Consider the following 23,562-nt stretch of genomic DNA (forward strand, 5'->3'; position numbering starts at 1 on the left):
CAAGTCCTGAAGCAGGGTCTCGGCCCAAAATGTCGACCCTTCACTCTTTTCCATAGATGCTTCCTGGCCTGATGAGTTCCGCCAACATTTTGCATGCGTTGCCTGGATTTCCTCTATCCGCAGGCTTTCTCTTGTTTGCCCTGTTGTAGTAGGTCTGATTTGCAGGCTGAACAGGAGAGTGTAGAGTATCCTCCTTCACCTCCTCTGCAGAACTGCGGACATCAATTTAAGTCAGCATATAATGCTTGATTGTGCGCTCATTCAGAGGCGACGGCTGACCCCTTTGCTAGAATGTGCCAGAGGACAGGCTTTGCACTACTCAGGGCGAAGATGAAACTCACCTGCAGGCCTACCCCCATCTCACAAGCCTGCCCCACAACTTCTACAAAGGGGCCTTGGAAAACATGGACTTCATTCTATATCCCAGGTCCTACAAGCTGGCGAGGACAAACACCGATAGTGGGACTCATCACCGTCTCCAATGCAACACCACAACCTTAGACAAACCGAGAAAAAGTCTTCATAGGCCTCGATCCCTAACCTGGCACCAAGGAATGGTATTCATTGCTCTCTTCAGCACTTCAGAGACATGGACAGTTGGGTCGGCACGGTAGCGTAGTGGTTAGCACCACGGTTTACAGTGTAGGCGACCTGGGTTCAATTCCCACCGCTGCCCGGGAGGAGTTCGTATGTTCTCCCCGTGACCGCGTGGGCTTCCTCCGGGTGTTCCAGTTTTCTCCTGAAGGGTTAAATCGGGGGGTTAGTGGCTCGAAGGGCCTGTTCTGTGCTGAATCTCAATACATAAATCATCTCAAAGAATTACCACAAACAAATTCTCCTCAATGACATGACACGGGAACTTGTAAATATTTGACTAGTTTGGCAGCTTCTGTGGAGATGGAATCAGGGCTAAAGTTTCAGGTTAATAAAAGATTCTGAAGAAAGATCATGAACCATTGTCTTACCCTCTCTCTCCACAGATGCTCAGTATTTCTAGCCTTCCCCCCCCCCCCCCAAATACACTGGTGAGACACAAAAGCTCAAGTCAGTGACCTCTTTCAGGACCATGGACAGAGTACTGAGGTTCGGATTGTCCTCACCCAGCTCCAGTGGGCAAGCCACATACTAAACTTCTAAATCCCACATGTCCTATTCTGAACACTGACACAGCAGCAGAACTCTGCCCAAGAGGGCAGGGAAAAATGTTTTGCCGATGTTCTCAGAGCCTCCTTTTTTTTCTCTGTCCTCGTCTCAGCTGAAACCGAAGGAGAAGCATCCAGCAGCTGGGAGAGCTGGCGTACCTAACAACCCATCTTTCAGTAGAAACTAGAGAAATCGTGGAGTAAAGCCATCTTGCAATCTGAGGGACTGCCTAAAAGTTACAAAATTAAGCATGTGTAGTTGGACAAATACAGACAGTGGCCAAACACCGATCTGTACACCTGCTTGTTAATGCAAATATCTAATCAGCCAATCATGTGACAGCAACTCAGTGCATAAAAGCATGCAGACATGGTCAAGAGGTCCAGTTGTCATTCAGATGAAACATCAGAATGGGGAAGAAATGTGATCTCAGTGACTTTCACCGTGCAGAGGGGGTGGTTTGAGTATCTCAGAAACTGTTGATGTGGGGTTTTCACACATAATAGACTCTCGAGTTTTTGCAGAGAAGGATGGCAGGGTGGAGCTACATCTCTACCAAAATACATGTGCAGCACCTGCTTAGCCCTCCTGATCAGGGCAATGTGAAGCCATAGGAGAAGGTGGTAGATGATCGTATGAGCAGCCGGTGCATATCACGAGTCCTGGTTATGTGACCACTGACGCCAGGAAGACAATCGCTGAAGAGAATTGATAATGGCTGGGGTCACCCATATTAGAACCATAGAACATTACAGCACAGAAACAGGCCTTTTGGCCCTTCTTGGCTGTGCCGAACCATTTTTCTGTCTAGTCCCACTGACCTGCACCTGGGCCATATCCCTCCAAACCCCTCTCATCCATGTACCTGTCCAAGTTTTTCTTAAATGTTAAAAGTGAGCCCACATTTACCACTTCATCTGGCAGCTTATTCCACACTCCCACCATTCTCTGCGTAAAGAAGCCCCCCCCCATGTTCCCTTTAAACTTTTCCCCATTCACCCTTAACCCATGTCCTCTGTTTTTTTTCTCCCCTAGCCTCAGTGGAAAAAGCCTGCTTGCATTCACTCTAACTATATCCATCATAATTTTATACACCTCTATCAAGCCTCCCCTCATTCTTCTACGCTCCAGGGAATAAAGTCCTAACCTATTCAACCTTTCTCTTTAACTCAGTTTCTCAAGTTCCAGCAACATCCCTGTAAACCTTCTCTGCACTCTTTCAACCTTATTAATATCCTTCCTGTAATTCGGTGACCAAAACTGCACACAATACTCCAAATTCAGCCTCACCATAACATTCCAACTCTTATACTCAATACTTTGATTTATAAAGGCCAATGTACCAAAAGCTCACTTTACTACCCTATCAACCTGTGACGCCACTTTTAGGGAATTTTGTATCTGTATTCCTAGATCCCTCTGTTCTACTGCACTCCTCAGTGTCCTACTATTTATCTTGTAAAGACACTGCCCAGAAGAAGACAATGGCAAACCACTTTTGTAGAAAAACTTGCCAAGAACAATCATGGTCATAGGATAGACCATGATCACCCATGTCATACAACAAAGAAAAACAAAAAAATCCAGTGAATGGCAGTTCTGTGGGCAAAAACAGCTTGTTAATGAGAGTGGTCAGAGGAGAATGACCAGACTGGACAGGAAGCTGAGAGTTTCTCAAATAACCGTGTGTTACAGCAGTGCTGTGCAAAAGGGCATCTCTGAACGCTCAGCACGTCAAACCTTGAAGGTGACGGGCTACAGCCGCAGAATACTATGGACATGCTCATTGTCTATTAGGTACAGGAGTTACTTAATAAGGTGGCCACTGAGTTCAAAGTACATTTATTGTCAAAATATGGTTCCATTGACTGCATAAGTCTAGGGAAGACAATCTCTGGCCCCACCAAACTTGTGAGATTGAGTTGCAAGCCCCCCCCCCAAAAATCCCGTTTGTGTGGCTGCTATATGATTCATTTACTGTTACAAAGAAGTACCATGAATTAACAGACAGTACACCGCATACAATTAAACGATTTAGCTTTCTAATTCTTAATTTGGCTAAAGGGTTAGTAAAGAAATAAAATAAAAAAAAAGGGCCCAATTTAACGGAACAGTCCAATGTGCACAAGTTGGAGCTTACAGTTTCCCCCTCGTTGATCCTCTTTCGATCTTTGTCAGGTCACGGCCCCGCGCCGGGACGAGTCCTACGACCTCTTCTCGCTGGCACCTTCTCCCTTCATCTGCCGCCAAACCAAAGACCCAGCTCACACACCGGTGTCGGGCACACAGCATGGAAAACACACCCGTTATCTCTAACCATAACCCAGACACCGCATCTACAGGAAGACCATTACGTTAGCAGCGAGACCTTTCCCAGGGTGTTACATTATGTATGCAGTGTACAACCCTGAGATTCACCTTCCCACAGATAGCCACAAAACACTAAACACTCTGGAACTCGTTCAAAGTAAACATCAAACACCGAACCGGCAAAAAAAATCACACAAACACTGAATATAAAACATCAAACCACAGAGTCTTTGAAACAGTCCAGGAACTGTTCAGTTTCATTCAGTTCAGTATATATCAGGACAAATAAGTTTTTAGTTAACCAACAGAAAGCTGGGATAAAGGTATCATTTTCAGACAAGCGAACTGCTCAGGTTAGACTGCTGAATGAATCAATACTGGGCACTGACAGTGATGAACAAGAAAAATTTGACAGTGATGGAAAGATAGCAAGCTATGAAAGTGAAAAGGTTCTAGTCGGGGGTTCCCAGTCCTTTCTATGCCGTGGACCAAAACCATTAAGCAAGTGGTCCGTGGACCCCTAGGTTGGGAACCCCTGTTCTAGTGGATCAAAAGACAGACTACATGAATCAATAAAGTTGCAGATGTTATAATGTGGGAAAATGTGGTTCGTTTTAGTCAGCTGGAGATGTGGAAAGACTTCTTCAGTGACCAATCTGAAGAATTAAGAGCTCCAGGTTGTGAATGCAAAGTCATTGAGCAGTCAAAAGTTGAGAACAAGATATCTTTGGATTCTAAGTGAAGCAGGGATAGGGCCAGGTCAGCAGTAGTCTTACAGAAGGTTCTGGAAGATAGCAGCACATTCGATCGCCGCGGCTTCTGCGGGGTCAACAAAAGGTGCTGTTGTCCTTTTTAGGCGTGTTTTTTACGATTGCAAGATCCCGCTCAACATTAGGTACTGCAGGTCTACCCCATCAGCGAGGCGCTGGTTTGCCGAGAAAATGAAAGAGCTGCGCATCGTGCAGCCGCCTGCGTCAAAGGAGGCATGCAGCTTATGGCGAGGGACCGTCTTGGTCACTGTTCTTGTGGTCGCAAGATCCTTTTAGACCTTGTTAATGTGGAATGCCGCAAGTTTGGGTCACGGATTTATTGGTGGAGGGCGGGGTGGACGGCAGGGGGAGCTCGGTCATGGGGAGGACCAGGCCTCAAGCCGTGGTGCAGCCGCCGAGAGAGAGGCGTTGCAGCCAGTGCGCTCCACCAGGGGGCGGTGTGGCACGGCATTCATGCTGGAGGCGGTGCTGCCCCCAGTGTTTGATTGGCAGAAGACAAGCTGTACTGTGATTGACATAGAACAAGGAAATCTACAGCACATTATACACCCTTCAGCCCACTAATTTTCTAAGCTCTAAGAGTCTCTTAAAAGACCCTATCATATCTGCTGGCAGTGCATTCCATGCATCCATCACTCTCTGTGAAAAACTTACCCCTGGCATCCCCCTTGTACCCTCTTCCAAGCAACTTAAAACTGTACCCCCTCGTGATAGCCATTTCAGCTCTGGGAAAAAGCCTCTGACTATCCACATAATTGATGCCTCTCATCATCTTATACACCTCTATCAGGTCACCTCTCATCCTCCGTTGCTCCAAGGGGAAAAGGCCAAGTTCACTCAACCTAATCTCATAAGGCATGCTCCCCAATCCAGGCAACATCCCTGTACATCTCCTCTGCACTCTCTCTATAGTATCCACAACCTTCCTGTAGTGAGGCGACCGGAACTGAGCACGGTACTCCAAGTAGGGGTCTGACTAAGGTCTTATATAGCTGTAACATTACCTCCCGGGCCTTGAACTCAATCCCACCAATGATAAAAGCCATCACACCATACGCCTTCTTAACAACACTGCAGAACACCAAGGACCTAACCTGGTCACAACATATCAATGCAGCTTAAAGAAGGCAAGACAGCAGCTATACTTCATTAGGAGTTTGAAAAGATTTGGTATGTCGACAAAGACACTCAAAAACCTCCATAGATGTACCACGGAGAGCATTCTGACAGGCTGCATCACTGTCTGGTATTGGGGGTGGTGGGGGCTACTGCACAGGACCGAAAGAAGCTGCAGAGGGTTGTGAATTTAGTCAGCTCCATCTTGGGTACTGGCCTACAAAGTACCCAGGGCATCTTCAAGTAGTGGTGCCTCAGAAAGGCAGCGTCCATTATTAAAGAAACCCAACACCCAGGGCATGCCCTTTTCTCACTGTTACCATCAGGAAGGAGGTACAGGAGCCTGAAGACACACACTCAGCGACTCAGGAACAGCTTCTTCCCCTCTGCCATCAGGGAGGAGGTACAGGAGCCTGAAGACACACACTCAGCGATTCAGGAACTGCTTCTTCCCCTCTGCCATCAGGGGGGAGGTACAGGAGCCTGAAGACACACACTCAATGATTCAGGAACAGCTTCTTCCCCTCTGCCATCAGGAAGGAGGTACAGGAGCCTGAAGACACACACTCAACAATTCAGGAACATCTTCTTCCCCTCTGCCATCTGATTCCTAAATGGGCATTGAACGCATGAACACTACCTCACTTTTTAAATATATATTACTTCTGTTTTGCATGATTTTTAATTATTCAATGTGCTTATGCTGTAATAGATTTACTTGTTTATTTTATTTATTTTTCTCCAATACTATGTATTGCATTGAACTGCTGCTGCTAAATTAACAAACTTCATGACACTTGCTGGTGATAATAAACCTGATTCTGATTTCTGCAGCCCTTCTGGCTCGGGTCTGGACTATATCCACTTGGATGATGGGGTGGTAAATTGGATTAGTAAGCATGCAGATGATACTAAGATAGCTAGTGTTGTGGATAATGAAGTAGGTTTTCAAAGCTTACAGAGAGATTTAGGCCAGTTAGAAGAGTGGGCTGAAAGATGGCAGATGGAGTTTAATGCTGATAAGTGTGAGGTGCTACATTTTGGTAGGACTAATCAAAATAGGACATACATGGTAAATGGTAGGGCATTAAGGAATGCAGTAGAACAGAGTGATCTAGGAATAATGGTGCATAGTTCCCTGAAGGTGGAATCTCATGTGGATAGGGTGGTGAAGAAAGCTTTTGGGTATCGGAGTATAGGAGCATTGAGTATAGGAGTTGGGATGTAATGTTAAAATTGTACATTGGTGAAGCCAAATTTGCAGTATTGTGTACAATTCTGGTCACTGTATTATAGGAAAGATGTCAACAAAATAGAGAGAGTACAGAAGAGATTTACTAGAACATTACCTGGGTTTCAGCACCTAAGTTACAGAGAAAGGTTGAACAAGTTAGGTCTTTATTCTTTGGAGGGGGGACTTGATAGAGGTATTTAAAATTTTGAGGGGGATAGATAGCATTGACGTGGATAGGCTTTTTCCATTGAGAGTAGGGGAGATTCAAACAAGAGGACATGAGTTGAGAGTTAGGGGGCAAAAGTTTAGGGGTAACACGAGGGGGAACTTCTTTACTCAGAGAGTGGTAGCTGTGTGGAACGAGCTTCCAGTAGAAGTGGTAGAAGCAGGTTCGGTATTGTCATTTAAAGTAAAATTGGATAGGTATATGGACAGGAAAGGAATGGAGGGTTATGGGCTGAATGCAGGTCGGTGGGACTAGGTGAGAGTAAGCGTTTGGCACGGACTAGAAGGGCCGAGATGGCCTGTTTCCGTGCTGTAATTGTTATATGGTTATATATATTTTTTGAGTGGCTGTATCTTAGTGTGCTTGCTGTCTTGTACGCGCTAAGTGTGCTTTGTGCTGTGTGGGGCTGTTGGGATTGCGTTTTGCGCCTTGGTCCCGGAGTAACACTGTCATGTTTGGCCGTATTCATGGGTATTCATGTATGGTTGAATGACAATTAAACTGGAGTTGAGTCGAAGGAGGCAACTGGCCTGTGCTGGCTGCTGCTGCTTGTGATTTCCCATCCAAATATCAAACCTCCTGATGCAAAGCAGCAAGCCCTGCTCTACTGCCAATGCTGACGCAAGCCTGAAATCTTCCCTATTCCGATCCCTCGTGTTATTAATAGACATGAGTTACCAAGAGGCAAGTTCTCCCAAATCTGAAAATATTCTTAATTAAATTGATTGGAGGCAAGTAAATACAGGTAAGGATATTTTCAGATACCAGCAAATTTTAGTGGAGCGTTTGAGTCATCAATGCCTCAGGTTCAACTGAAAGTTGATCCTCAATGGATGAAAGAACCCAGCAATGTCTTCAGTGTCCCGAGTTGACTTGATGCAAACCATTCAGGATTCTTCATGACTGACTGTCATCTGCTGTTGATAACTGTATTCTTAACTGCGTCTACTGTTTCGTCCGATCTAAACCAACCCCTGTTTAGTTGTTGGCCTTTGCTCAGCAGACTTTGGAGTCTATCTAAGTATCTGGACCAAAGAACCGAGAGGTCAGGAATGGAGAGGGTTCCTGGGTGTCAACATCTCTGAGGATCTATCCTGGGCCTAACACATCAACCCTGCCACAGCATTCGGAGCTTGAGAAGACCACCAAAGATAACTCGGAAAATTCCACAGATGTACTGTGGAGAGTATTCGAACTGGCTGCATCACCGGTGGGGAGGGATCGAAACAAGCTGCAGAGAGTCGTAAACTCAGTCAACTCCACCATGGGCACCAGCCTCCGTCGTATCCAGGACATCTTCAAGGAGCGATGCCTCAAAAAGGCGGCATCCATCATTAAGGACCCCCATCACCCAGGACATGCCCTCTTCTCATTGCCACCATCAGGGAGGAGGTACAGGAGCCTGAAGACACACACTCAATGATTCAGGAACAGCTTCTTCCCCTCTGCCATCAGGGAGGGGGTACAGGAGCCTGAAGACACACACTCAACTATTCAGGAACAGCTTCTTCCCTTCTGCCATCAGGGAGGAGGTACAGGAGCCTGAAGACACACACTCAACGATTCAGGAACAGCTTCTTCCCCCCTGCCATCAGGGAGGAGGTACAGGAGCCTGAAGACACACACTCAACGATTCAGGAACAGCTTCTTCCCCTCTGCCATCAGGGAGGGGGTACAGAAGCCTGAAGACACACACTCAACGATTCAGGAACAGCTTCTTCCCCTCTGCCATCAGGGAGGGGGTACAGGAGCCTGAAGACACACACTCAGCGATTCAGAAACAGCTTCTTCCCCTCTGCCATCAGGGAGGGGGTACAGGAGCCTGAAGACACACACTCAGCGATTCAGGAACAGCTTCTTCCCCTCTGCCGTCTGATTTCTGAATGGACATTGAACCCATGAACACCATCTCACTACTTTTTTGCACTACTTATTTAATGTAACTATATTAAACATATTTACTGTAATTTGCAGATTTTATTATGTATTGCAATGTACTGCTGCAGCACAGACAATAAATTTCATGACATAATCCAGTGATATTAAACCTGATTCTGGTTCGGATTCTGAATATGAAATATATTCTTGGCGTCCAAGATCCATTAATATTGTAGCACTTCAAGTTATTCGGCAAACTATTTATCGCTGCTTTTTCACATTTCTTCGTAATTTCAGTCCCACAAACTATCCGGTGATGCACAAAAAAATTTCCTCCTGCCAGAAGCTGCTGACAAGACAAGTGGGGATCAAAGTCTCCCGTGCAAACTATGAAGTAATGCCATAATAAGTCATATCCGCATCTTTGAACGATGACAAGGAAGGCATTTGACAAGCTTGCAACTAATACAGGTGGAATGCGCAGAAATCGCACGGCAAGGAAAACCAGAAAATTAAATTACATTTCATAAATACCAACATTCAGGATTAACTTTCAGATGAGCTTGAGGCGCTGGTGACTCACAGGTTGCGCTAAATTCCTGCGGCCATAAATCACTGGCTACCTTCATATAACCATATAACAATTACAGCACAGAAACAGGCCATCTCAGCCCTTCTAGACTGTGCCAAACGCTTACTCTCATCTAGTCCCACAGACCTGCACTCAGCCCACAACCCTCCATTCCTTTCCTGTCCATATCCCTATCCAATTTTTTTTAATTGACAAAATCAAACCTGCCTCTACCACTTCTACTGGAAGTTCATTCCACACAGCTACCACTCTCTGAGTAAAGAAGTTCCCCCTCGTGTTACCCCTAAACTTTTGCCCCCTAACTCTCAACTCATGTCCTCTTGTTTGAATCTCCCCTGCTCTCAATGGAAAAAGCCTATCCACGTCAACTCTATCTATCCCCCTCATAATTTTAAATACCTCTATCAAGTACCCCCTCAACCTTCTACGTTCCAAAGAGTAAAGACCTAACTTGTTCAACCTTTCCCTGTAACTTAGGTGCTGAAACCCAGGTAACATTTTAATAAATCTCCTCTGTACTCTCTCTATTTTGTTGACATCTTTCCTATAATTCGGTGACCAGAACTGTACACAATAGTTTTAAATTCAGTTTTAAATCTCAGGCAAACTGAATCATAAAGTTCAAAACTCCAAAGTAAATTTTATTATCACGCACATCTTCATATACAACCTTGAGATCCATTTTCTTGCAGTGGATACAAAGAAACACAACTAAATCAATGAAAAACTACAACCAATCTGCAGATCATATATAGAAGAAGAAATAAATAATAAATATTGAGAGCATGATGAAGAGTCCTTGAAAGTGCCCATAGATTTGGGAATTAGCACTCCTATCAGCCTGCTCGGTTGAGGTTAGCACAAAGTGGTGAGAGAGGGGAAAAAAAGAGAATGGGCAACCCTCGCGTCTTCTGCGACATTGGTTTTGATAAGCAGCCTGGGGGGCACATTGTATTCGAGCAAAGGAGCGATTTTGTTCCAAAAACTGCAGAGAACTTCCGTGTGCTTTCTACCAAGCCAGAGGGTGACGGGTTTAAGGGATCCATTTTTCACCAAATAATTCCTGGCTTTACGTGCCAAGGTGGAGATTTCACAAAAGGCAATGGCACAGGGGGCAAATCCATCTATGGTAACAAATTTCCTGATGAGAACTTCATACTCAAAAACATGAAGGACCAGAGACACTGTGAATGGCAAATACTGGGCCCAATACAAATGGAACACAACTTTTTATCTGTACTGCCCCAACTAGTTGGTTGGATGGAAAGCATGTTGTGTTTGGCCGTGTGGCAGAAGGCATGGATGTCGTACAACAAACGTAATCAAAGGGATGGCAGAGTAGAAAGACGAGTATTACCGTTCTGTGGAACTATGCGATGAGAACATTCCTACAGTGGCTGCTCAGTCTTTCTTCCATTGTTACGTTGCTATGAAGGTGGCAAAATCCAAATCACAAGTTGATTTGTGTGATCGTACGTTTCCAAGCTGCCTGAGGCTTTTACCCAGGTTGGAGCCTGAACCATCAATTTTCAGTGATCTGTGGCAGTGCTTAGCTTTTAACTTTTTCATGAGGTATAGTGGAATTATTTGCTTATTTTAGCCTTGTACTAAAACACTTCATTCAAATAAAATGTACATTTGCTCACCAAAAAAAAAAGTGCCCATGGATTGTGGAAAGAGTTTAGTATTGGGGTGAGTGAAGTTACCCCCTTTGGTTCAAGAGGCTGATGGTTGAGGGGTAATAACTGTTCGTAAGCCTGCTGGTAACTCCAGTACCTTCTAAACCCTGGGATGTCTACAGATGCTGGAAATCTAAAGCAACATACACAAAATGCTGGAGGAACTCAGCAGGTCAGGAATAAACAGTCTATGTTTCAGGACTGGAAAGGAAGGGGGAAAATGTCAGAATTAAAAGGTGGGCGGAGAGGAAGGAGGCTAGTTGGAAGGTGATTGGTGAAGCCAGGTGGGTGAGAAGGGTGAAGGGCTGGAGGGGAAGGAATCTTATAGGGGGAGGAGAGTGGACCATGGGGGAAAGGGAAAGAGGAGGAAACCCAGGAGGAGATGATAGGCAGAAGAGAGGAGGTAAAAGGCCAGAGTAGGGGATAAAAGGAGAGAGGAAAAATCGGAAGGAGAAATCGATGTTCATGCCATCAGGTTGGAGGCTACCCAGATGGAACATAAGGTGTTGTTCCTCCACCCTGAGGGTGGCCACATCTTGGCACGAGAGGGGGCCGTGGACCGACACGTCGGAACGGGAGTGGGAACCGGAATTTAGAGGCTTGGCTATCAGGAAGCCCCGCTTCTGGCGGATGGAGCGGAGGTGCTCGGCGAAGAGGTCCCCCAATTTACGACGGGTCTCACCGATGGGGAGGGGGGCCGTAATTGGGAGCAGGGTAATATTAATCATCAGGGTACCTACGTGTCACCGTGCACAACCCTGAGATCCTTCCTCTGCGGGCAAACTTAGCAAATCTGTAGAACAGCAACTGTAAACGCCGGACGCAGTAGACGACCCCGGCAGATTCGCAGTTCCGGGTGGCGGCGACAGAAAGAGTGCACGAGCCACGCTGCGCGCACGAAGAATGCTTACAGGGGCCGTGCAGGCAGCCAATAGTTAGAGGCTGATTATTTCTGGATAAAATTTTTATGAAAGGAATTTGAATATCATAAATAATTAGCTTCATTCCCTGCACGGCTTAATTATCCAATCTGATTGCTAATTGTATTCCTGCATTGGCTCGGCATTAACTAGACTCCTTCAGTGACCGTTCAATCAGTAGCCCATTCACAGATTAATTAGTTTAGTACCAAACGCCCATTATTGACTGTCAAGGAGGACAAGAGAGCTGGCTGTGGAATTATTGGTCCAACAAACAACTTGCTGGAGGAACTCCGACGAGTCGCCTTTCTGGGAGGAAAGGACCTGACGATGTTTCAGGTGATGGAGAGAGAGAGAGCCCGTCTGAGACACCAACGAGCTGGGTTATGGGCTGTCATTTTTCTTTCTTATCCAATCTTTTTATTAATATCAAGATAGTGGACATAACATAATGTTGCTACACAATTATTGGGATTACATTGTTAATGGATAACATATATAATTATATATTCAGTTAATACAAGGGTAACTAACCTCCCAAAAATGTTTGAGTACAAATGTAGAATAGTAAAAAAGGATTAAGAAAAGAAAAAAAAGAAAATATGCCCCCCCCAAAATAAACTAATATAAACAATATTAACCCAAAGAAACCTAAGAAAAGAACTTTTCAAAAGCAAACATGAGGAAATCTGCAGACGCTGGAAATTCAAGCAACACACACAAAATGCTGGTGGAACACAGCAGGCCAGGCAGCGTCTATAGGGAGAAGCACTGTCGATGTTTCGGGCCGAGACCCTTCGTCAGGGCTAACTGACAGGAAAGATAGTAAGAGATTTGAAAGTAGTGGAGAGGGGGGAAAATGCAAAATGATAGGAGAAGACCGGAGGGGGTGGGGTGAAGCTGAGAGCCGGAAAGGTGATTGGTGAAAGTGATACAGAGCTGGAGAAGGGAAAGGATCATGGGACGGGAGGCCTCAGGAAAGGATCATTGAATGGAAAAGAACATGGGCTGTTTATAACATCAAAAAAAAAAGAAAGGATCATCAGTGTCATCAACTCCGAACCTCCCTGCATATATTAACACAAGAGAATAGTTTTGGAAAGGGGTCAAATCATACCATATGGAAGTGTTGAATAAAAGGCCTCCAAGTCTTTTCAAATTTAATGGATGGATCATATATAACACTTCTGATTTTTTCTAAGATTAAACATAACGTAGTTTGAGAGAGCCAATGAAATGTGGTGGGAGGATTCATCTCTTTCCAATTCAGCAAAATTGATCTTTTAGCCAGTAGCGTAAGAAATGCAATCATCCGACGCGCTGAAGAGGTTAAGTGATGCGGTTCTAACATTGGTAAAGGGCTGTAGTTTTAATGGACTCTAGATCGGGGTCTCTTTCTCGGGGTTGGGGTCAGTGCTGTTACTGACGCGGGTGGGGGCAGGGGGTGGTCAATGAAGGGAGGGGGAGGAAGGCTTCAAGGGCTTCAACGATCCCATCATTCGTTCTCTGGATTTCTTGTTTCATGAATGTCTGTGAAGAGTAGGAATTTCAGGTTGTATACTGTACACATACTCTGATATTAAACTGAACCATTTGAGCTTTCGATAGACCCAACTTGTCTACCCGGCCAAATTACCCACCCGAGCTTGTCCCTTTTGCCTGCAGAGACTAGATTTAATTTGAATTGAATTGAATTTCAGTTTATTGTCATTTAGAAACCACAACTGCAATGCAGTTAAAAAATGTGACAACGTTCCTCCAGAATGATATCACAAAAGCACACGACAAACCAAACTACACCAGAAAATCCACATAACGTTTGGCAATCCCCAATCCAGAGTCCGGAGAGGCTGCTGCGTATTAATATCGCGCTACCATCTTAGCGTGTTCACCAGAAAGGAGCTCCAAACCCACCAGACAAAACAAGACTACCCAGACACACCAAGTCAGGAGACCAACTCTACCACCCAACAAACCAAAAACTAAAGCTACAAGACCTGCACAAAACCACATAATTACAACATATAGTTACAACATTGCAATCAATAGCATAATTGATAAAAAAAACAGGACATGGGCACAGTAAAAATAGTCCAAAGATGTTAAAAGACTATAAGTTCGAAAGAAACCACCACACAGTTTCCACAAGTCCTCAGGGTCCCGATAGACTTGTTATCCCACGCCACGACAGAAGAGAATACCCCCGCTACGGACTTCCACGGCGCCACCGGACCCAGCCTCGCAGACGCAGCACACAGTGAAGGCGCCCCGACTGCAGCGGACTCCGAGCCCGTCGAACCTCCGAGCCTCCGACCATCCCCTCCGGCACAGCCTCTCCGACCACCATCCTCAGCCGAGCGCACTACGACGCCCCCGCCAACGGCCGCCGGCAACACTGGGGGCCTGTTCTTCCCAGCAGAGACCCGGACCTCACAGCAGCAGCAGCAACGAAGAGGGCCTTCCTGGAGATTTCCAGATGTTCCTCCGTGCTCCCACGTCCGTTTTTCATTAGATTAGGATTGTGCACGGCACCTCTCTTGACAAATAACAGATATCAACTCCGGAGGCTGCTGCAAACTGCGTTGCGCTGCCATCTTGTTAAATTAGGGAAGCTTTATTTTCCACTTGTCAGTCCAAAGATATAGTGAAAGGCATCACTGGAGGCGATGCTTCCGGTGCTGAAATAGCACGTCCACAAATACCTACCCCTAACCCAAACGTCCTCAGAGGAAACTGCAGCGTCCGGAAGAAACACACGCAGTCACGGGATGAGCGTGCAAATTCCTTACAGACAGCGGCGGGAATCGAACCCCGATCGTCGGCAAGGCGATGGCACTAACCACTATGCTACCGAACCACCCCATTTGGCATTTGGCCCAAATAAAAAGTTGTATCTATCTCGCCAACTGACTTAACGGACCCCCGCCACCAAGTGTCCCCAGGGGTGAGGCCTCATTTGTGAGCAGTTTTTGGGCCCCTTATCAAAGACAGGCTGTGCCGACATCGGAGAGGTTCAGAAGGAGGTTCATGAAAATGATTCCGGGATTGAAAGGCTTATCATATGATGGCTCCGGGCCTCGACTTGCTGGACTTCAGAACAGTGAGAGGTGACCTCATTGAAACCCAACGAGTGTTGAAAGTCCTTGATAGAGTGTAGGTGGAGAGGGTGTTTCCTGTGGTGGGGGAGTCTAAGACCAGAAGACACAGCCTCAGAATAGAGGGATGTCCTTTAAGAACAGAGATGAGGAGGGATTTGTTCAGCCAGAGAGTGGTGCATCTGTGGAATTCATTGCCACAGACAACTGTGGAAACCTGGTCTTTATGTATGTTTAAGACAGAGGTTGATAGATTTGTGATAGGGCAGGGGTTGGAGGGATGCGGGGAGAAGGCTGGAGATTGGCCTGAAAGGAAAATGGATCAGCCATGATGAAATGGTGGAGCAGACTCGATGGGCCAAATGGCCTAATTCTGCTCCTATACCTATGGTCTTGTGGTCTTTCGTTCTGCTTTGGGAATTTGTAGATGAGGAGTGGGGATTATTCTTTTTATGGTGTACGGACTTTTTTCTTGCACAATTGCATACATAACGAGCTTTGGCAGGCTGCTTGGTAACAGAGTGCAGCACTGTTCCATCTGAAGCTGGCCTTATGTGACGTGCCATTTCCCCCCCAAAGCTTATGTCAGCTGCCAAGTGCTGGGTACCATTCCTCTCGAGTCGTCGAGGGGTGCCAACATCAAGTGGAGAAGTGTCAGCTCTACTCCCAGCTGAAACTGGCTAATTAATCTTGCCCTGAAGGAAGGATCTTGAATCTTCTGGTCTGCTTGGATCAGCCGCGTCGCCGAATTTACTGGAATCCATTAGCGAGGAAAGCCTTTAGGTGTCAAAGATTAGACACCACTCTATTTTCATTTGACTTTTTTTTTATGCATTTAAGAGACCAGAATCAGGTTTATTATCACCGGCGTATGCTGCGAAACTTGTTAACTTAGCAGCAGCAGTGCAATGAAATACATTGAATGTCCCCTCAGGTTCGGCGGGCGGCGGGAGTCTAGGGAAGACGGTCTCTGGCCCTAAAACGTGCAAAACATCTTGCTTGTGTGGATGCTGTGTGATCCCCCGTTATAAATCAGTACCACAAAATAATAGTGTACCATATGCAATTAAATGATTTAGCTTTATGATTCTTAATTTGACTAGAGGGTTAGTAAAGAAACAGATTAAGAAAAGGGCCCGCTTTAATGAAACCGTCTAATGTGCAGTAGTCGGAGCTGATGGTTTCCCTTCCGCTGGTCCTCCTCCGTCGATTTGCCCCGGGCTTCGACTCCCGGCCCCAGTCCAAGTCCACTCCTTCCTGTTGTCCACGACCTCCCTTTTCTCGCTTCTCACTTCATCTCTCGCCGAACAAAAGACCCAGGTCACCTCGCTGTCAGGCACACCGCAAGAAAAAACACCCCCTTCATTGGCCGGCGCACATGCCAAAGCCCCCCGTTCTCTCTGGCCGTAACCCGAACACTGTTGTTAACAAACAACCATTACATTGGCAGTGCTTCTACAGAAAGACCATCACACCAGCAGTGAAACCGTCCCCATGGTGTTACATAAATAAAGAAAAAAAAATCAATTACAGTCAGTATATATATGTATATTAAATAGATTAAAAATAGTGGAAAACAGAAATAACATTTTTAAAAAGCAGTGAGGTAGCGTTCATGGGTTCAATGTCCATTCAGAAATCGGATGGCAGAGGGGAAGAAGCTGTTCCTGAATCGTTGAGTGTGTGTCTTCAGGCTCCTGTACCTCCTCCCTGATGGCAGAGGGGAAGAAGCTGTTCCTGAATCGTTGAGTGTGTGTCTTCAGGCTCCTGTACCTCCTCCCCGATGGCAGAGGGGAAGAAGCTGTTCCTGAATCGTTGAGTGTGTGTCTTCAGGCTCCTGTACCTCCTCCCTGATGGCAGAGGGGAAGAAGCTGTTCCTGGATCGTTGAGTGTGTGTCTTCAGGCTCCTGTACCTCCTCCCTGATGGCAGAGGGGAAGAAGCCGTTCCTGAATCATTGACTGTGTGTCTTCAGGCTCCTGTACCTCCTCCCTGATGGCAGAGGGGAAGAAGCTGTTCCTGAATCGTTGACTGTGTGTCTTCAGGCTCCTGTACCTCCTTCCTGATGGTAGCAATGAGAAGAGGGCATGTCCTGGGTGATGGGGGTCCTTAATGATGGAAGCTGCCTTTCTGAGGCATCGCTCCTTAAAGATGTCCTGGATACTATGGAGGCTGGTACCCATGATGGAGCTGACTAATTTTACAACTTCTGTAGCTTCTTTCAGTCTTGTACAGTACCAGACAGTGATGCAGCCAGTCATCCACGTGGAGATGTTCTCCACGGTACATCTATGGAAGTTTTCGAGTGGTTTAAGAGGCAAACCAAATCTCTTCTAACTTCTAATTAAAATATCCGCTGCCTCGCCTTCTTTGTAGCTGCATCGGCAGGTTAGGACCAGGGTGGATCCTCAGAGGTCTCGATACAGCAGGGCAACACAGCCCTCCCCGCCCAACGAGCTCACGCCATCCAAGGACACCCACGTGACCAATTAACCTGCTACCGGTACGTCTTCGGAATGTGGGAGGAGGCCGGAGCGCCCGGAGAAAACTCGAGGGGCCACAGGGAGAAAATACAAAACTCCTTAAGATAGTAGTGGGGATTGTACCGAGACCTCCATTACGCTAACTGTGCTCCTTCTAAATCGTGAATCTCACCATCTGTACTATCCTGACCAATGGCCTCAGGCTCCCCCTCCTTTGACACCTTCTGCTGCCTCAGGAAAGGAGCCAATGGACCCCTTTTACGTTGGTCATTCGTGCTTCTGCCCTCTCTCAACAGGCAGAGCATACAACGGTTTGAGAACACGTACCACCGGGCTCAAGGACAGCTTTCGTTCTTTTAATTGCTGATTCTTGAAGGGGAGTAATATGTCTATGTCTACGAGAAGTGGGAAGAATCTGCACGAACCTACAGTCAAAGGTAGTGGAAAAGGAAAGATGCCGAAGGAAAGATCTGATGAAATCGTTCGGACACTGAATTCAATTCAAGATCAAAACAGGGCAATTAAAGATCGACTGGAAAAGAATAATAATGAAATGAAGTTATTCCTGGGAAAACTTAAAGATGTGGAGACTCAAGTTACTAAACACGAAGAGGAATTGAAGTTAACTAAGCAAAAATTGTCTGAAACTACAACCCGTTTGGGAAAATATCAAAATAAGACCATCTTGTTGCTATCAGATTCTACAACAGTTGACCTCGTTGTGACCCTTGCATTTAGTTTAATCTAATTTAAAATCCCAACCTGAGCTATACTTTCTCTGCAACCGTAACTCTGTATTCTGCTTCCCTTTTCAGGGAATCTCAGTATACTTACACTCACTGACTGCTTTATTGGGTACCTCCTGTACCTAATAAAGTGGCCATTGAGTGCTTGTTCGTGGCCTTCTGTTGCTGTAGCCTGTCCACTTCAAGGTTCGACGCGTCGTGCGTTCGGAGGTGCTCTTCTGCACCCCACTTTGTAATGGGTGGCTATTTGAATTGCTGTCGCCTTCCTGTCAGCTCGAACCAGTCTGGCCATTCTCCTCTTCGTAGAACTTGGTAGTGTGGAGGAGCAGAGGGATCTGGGGGTACATGTCCACAGATCCCTGAAAGTTGCCTTACAGGTAGATAGGGTAGTTAAGAAAGCTTATGGACTGTTAGCTTTCATAAGTCGAGGGACAGAGTTTAAGAGACGCGATGTAATGATGCAGCTCTATAAAACTCTGGTTAGGCCACATTTGGAGTACTGTGTCCAGTTCTGGTCGCCTCACTATAGGAAGGATGTGAAAGCATTGGAAAGGGTACAGAGGAGATTTACCAGGATGCCGCCTGGTTTAGGGAGTACGGATTAAGATCAGAGATTAAGGGAGCTAGGGCTTTACTCTTTGGAGAGGAGAACGATGAGAGGACACATGATAGAGGTATACAAGATATTAAGAGGAATAGACAGAGTGGATAGCCAGTGCAAAGGTAGTGGGCACCACTGCTCAATACAAGAGGACAGGGCTTTAAGGTAAGGGGTGGGAAGTTCAAGGGGGATATTAGAGAAATGTTTTTTTACTCAGAGTGTAGAATGCACTGCCTGAGTCAGTGGTGGAGGCAGATACACTAATGAAGTTTAAGAGACTACTAGACAAGTATATGGAGGAATTTAAGGTGGGGGGTTATATGGGATGCAGGGTTTGAGGGTTGACACAACATTGTGGGCCGAAGGGCCTGTAATGTGCTGTACTATTCTATGTTCTATGTTCTCTGACCTCTCTCATTAACAGGGCATTTTCGCCCACAAAACTGCCGTTGCTGGATGCCTGTTTTCTGATTTTCACACCATTCTCTGCAAACTCGAGACAGTTGTGCGTGAAAATGCCAGGAATTTCAATAGTTTCTGAGATACTCGAACCACCCCATCTGGCACCAACCATCAAAGTCACTTTGACCACATTTCTTCCCGCATTCTGATGTTTGGTCCGGACACCAACGGAACCTCTTGACCGTGTCTGCATGCTTTCGTGCACTGAGTCGCTGCTGCGTGGTTGGCTGATTAGGGAGTTGCGTTAATGAGCAAGTGCACCTAATCAAGCGGCCCCTGGATGTTTGTAAGCAATGATATGCCTTGATGGCTCACAAATAAAACCTTTACACTGTATTCCGGGGCATGCGACAATGATGAACCCGTACCTCCACCATGAGAAAAGATGGGAATCTGTAGTCAATGTACCACTTGGCCAAAGACCATAATTCATAGGGGCAGAAGTCGGCTACTTGGCCCATCGAGTAACTCTGCCATCCTATCATGGCTGATTTATGATTCCCCTCAACCCCATTCTCCTGCCTGCCCCCGTAAACTTTGACACCCTTACTAATCAAGAACCTATCGACCCCCCGCTTTAATATGCCCAGTGGCGTGGCCTCCACTGCTATCCGTGATGATTTACCAACCTCTGGCGGAAGGAACTCTCTGTTGTAAAGTTACGGCCTACGGGTTTCACTTATTTTCGCTTGGGTAAATAAAGATTCACTTTGTTACTTTGATGGGCTTGCTTAGTGCCCCATCCTTGTCCGATTCAATTCAAGTCTAATTGTCATTCAGCCCGACACGAATAGCCACAAATGCAGCCAAATGGGACGGCGTTCCGCATGGCACATACGAGACGCGGTCACATGTAAGACATCAGTAAAATACTGCCACACAGAAAAATGAGTCCATGAACATGGCAGAACTTGTTCTTTTATAGACGAGTGAAAGAACAACTGCCTGGTCTGTGAGGGCGTCCTGGCAGCCAAACGCTGAATAAAGAAACGGGTGCCAAAGTTATATGGAGAAGGATGGGAAGAAGCTGATTTGACAAGCGTAGATTGGATGGATTGAGGAGTTAGGTTCAACGTGCCATAACTTTAATTAGTGTTGCAGGAGAGGAAATGATTGAAATGGAAAAATGAAATATAATGCCTTGTAAGTGGTCTGACCTATTGACTAATTCAGGGCTCAGAACATGGTCCTCTGTCAGCTGTGCTACAAAGTGGAGGAGAAGGGTTCCCTAACGTTCAGAACTTTCTCCTCAGTGCCGCGGGAGCCCGAAAACAAAACATCAGAGAATATCTTAAACACTGCAGATGCTGGAAATCCAGAGCAACACGCAGAAAAGGCTGGAGGAACTCAGCAGGTCAGGCTGCTATGATCCACTATGGAAATGAGCAGCCAACGTTTCAGACTGAGGCCCTTCCTCGAGACCGAGAAGGGAGGGGGGAAGACGCCAGAATAAAAAGGTGGGAGGGAGGGACGGGGGAAGGAGGATGGCTGGAAGGTGGTAAGTGAAGCCAGGTGGGTGGGAGAGGTAAAGAGCTGGAGAAGAAGGGATCTGATAGGAGTGGAGAAAGAGGAGGAGGAGGAGAGCCAGAGGGAGGTGATAAGCAAGAAGAGGGGAGGTGAAGGGAAAGATAATTCTCCTTCTGGTGAAAAAATTTACTCCCCCTCCCTTCTTCTATTTCCCACTCTGACCTTTTACGATTCCTCACCTGGGTCCTCTCCTCCTTCCCTTCCTCCTACGGTCCACTCTCCTCTCCTATCAGATTCCTCCTTCTCCAGCTCTTTACCGCCTGGCTTCACCCATCACCTTCTCGCTGTCCTCCTCAACAATTTATTCTGGCGTCTTCCAGTCCCAAAGAAGGGCCTCGGCCCAAAACCTCGACTGTTTGTTCACTTCCACAGCCGCTGCCCGGCCCGCTGAGTCTTTGCTGCGTTTTGTGCGTGTTGCTTCGGAGGGCATCTTATGAGGTTCAAACACAGGTGCGGCAGAACATTCCTGCACAACTTGCCAATCCATCCTCTCATGCGTTTACCCCGGGGAGCCCCAAACAGGGAAGAAAATAGATGGCTGTGAGGAAAAGTAAATAAAATTTGATAAAAGGATTGGGAATCCTGAGTTCAATCTTTCATTGACACAGGCCTATATTTAGGCTGCAGTAAACTCTCCAGACAGCAGTAACCTAGTTTCCTCCTGCTCTTCCCGCATTGGCGTTTTGTTTAACCATTATATAATAATGAGAAAGGAATGGATATGATTTCTCTGTGCCCTTTATGAATGTTAGTTTTGGGGATTAAGCCTCCGAAGCAAATCCTGCTCAAAGCCGACGATTTTCCTTGCAATTTATCCACCTCAGTACAAGAATATCACAGATCAAACGTGGTGACGGATCAGCTTATGGGAGGGGAGACTGGAAATCTGGCTGAGCGGTGCCACAACAACAACCTCTCACTCAGTGTCAGTGAGACCGAGGAGATGGAAACCGGAGGTCCGTAAGCCCGTCCTCATCGCAGGACCGGAGGTGGAGAGGGTTAGCAGCTTTAAATTCCTATTTCAGAGGCCTGCACCCGACGATTACAAAGCAAGCACGGCAGCACCTCTACCTCCTTAGGAGTTTGTGGAATGACATCTAAAAACTTGACAAACCTCTTTGGGTGTGTAGTGGAGAATATATTGACTGGCTGCATCACGGCCTGGTATGGAAACACCACTGCCTTTGAGCGGAAAACCCTACAAACAGTAGTGGGTTCGGCCCAGCCCATCACGGGTAAAGCCCTCCCCACCATTGAGCACACCTACATGAAACGCTGTCGTAGGAAAGCAGCATCCATCGTCAGGGACCCCCACCACCCAGGCCATGCTCTCTTCCAACTGCTGCCATCAGGTAGAAGGTACAGGAGCCTCAGGACTCGCACCACCGGGTTCAAGAACAGTTCCTACCCCTCAGCCATCAGGCTCTTCAACAAAAGGGGATAACTACACTCAACTTTACTTGCCCCATCATTGAAATGTTCCCACCACCAATGATCTCACTTTAGGGATTCTTTATCTCATTATCTCCTGTTCTCGTTTTTTTTATATCGGCATCCGTTAGTCTCGTGAGACCATGGATTTGTACCTTGGAAGGTTTCCAGGTCGCAGGCCTGGGCAGGGTTGTATGGGAGACCGGCAGTTGCCCAAGCTGCAAGTCTCCCCTCTCCACGCCACCGATGTTGTCCAAGGGAAGGGCACTAGGACCCAAGCAGCTTGGCACCGGTGTCGTCGCAGAGCAATGTGTGGTTAAGTGCCTTGCTCAAGGACACGACACGCTGCCTCAGCTGAGGCTCGAACCAGCGACCTTCAGATCACTGGGCCGATGCCTTATCCACTAGGCCACGCGCCGACACATTATTTATTCCTATTTATTTATATTTGCATTTGCGCAGTTTGTTGTCTTCTGCACTCTGGTTGATCTTTCACTGATCCTGTTCTAGTTACTTTTCTATAGATTTGCTGAGTAGGCCCGCAGGGAAATGAATCTCAGGGCTGTATCTGGTGACGTACATGTACTTTGATAATAAATTTTACTTTGAACATTGAAATACAGTTTGCGACAGTGTCATCAAACACTGCCGGCACAGAGGCAGTGGGGACGAGAGAAGGAATGAAAATTTCTTCTCAGTAGGTCATTGAGTACTGGCGCGGCAAGCCGTAAATGTAGAGCGGGGGTGTATTTAAAGCAGCGGTTGAAAGTTTTGTGGTTAGTAAGGATGGTACTTAAGTTTTAAGTGTTAAGAAAGTTACGGGGAGAATGCGGGGTTGAGAGGAAAAATATATGGAAGAGCAGAGCTGATGGACCGAAAGATAGCCGTATGGTCACTTCCTACAAAGTCCCATCAAGTGCTCCCAGGCCACGTGAGGCCAGCTTTAGATACAGCGTATCTCCTGGAGGGCAGAAGAAGCGGTTCAAAGATGAAGTGGTACATCCTGAGTGGACACGAAGAACTGGCACAGGACAGGGAAAGCTGGAAGAGGATTGCCTACGAGGGGACCGCGCAGCTCGAAGAGTTTCTCCAGCGTGCCGCTGAGACGAGGCAGCTTCAACGCGAGGGAAGCGGCCCGGCCGGCAACCTCCGCCACCGCCTCGATGACCTACAGCTGCCGACGCTGCAGCAGGACTTGCAGGTCACGGATCGGCCCCGTCAGGCATCGCACGTCACCAGATCAACCACCAGAAGAATCATACTGGCCTACGAGAGATTGCTGATGATGACGACGATGAGATCCAGAGTGAAGCTCCCTTAGCTCCAAGTACTTCCACGACAAGGGCAGAAA

The 23,562-nt window shown here is 46.7% G+C and overlaps 1 protein-coding gene and 1 pseudogene across 1 annotated transcript in view; one reads left to right on the forward strand and one right to left on the reverse strand.

Moving 5' to 3' along the window:
• LOC132383707 (ADP-ribose glycohydrolase MACROD1-like) overlaps positions 1–23,562 on the reverse strand; it is a 1,398,038-nt gene that overhangs the window by 784,885 nt on the left and 589,591 nt on the right. The gene's annotated exons all lie outside the window — the stretch shown is intronic.
• Positions 10,161–10,702, forward strand: LOC132383621 (peptidyl-prolyl cis-trans isomerase-like; annotated as a pseudogene).

Source organism: Hypanus sabinus, chromosome 31 (genome assembly GCF_030144855.1).
Source record: "Hypanus sabinus isolate sHypSab1 chromosome 31, sHypSab1.hap1, whole genome shotgun sequence".
Lineage (NCBI taxonomy): Eukaryota > Metazoa > Chordata > Chondrichthyes > Myliobatiformes > Dasyatidae > Hypanus > Hypanus sabinus.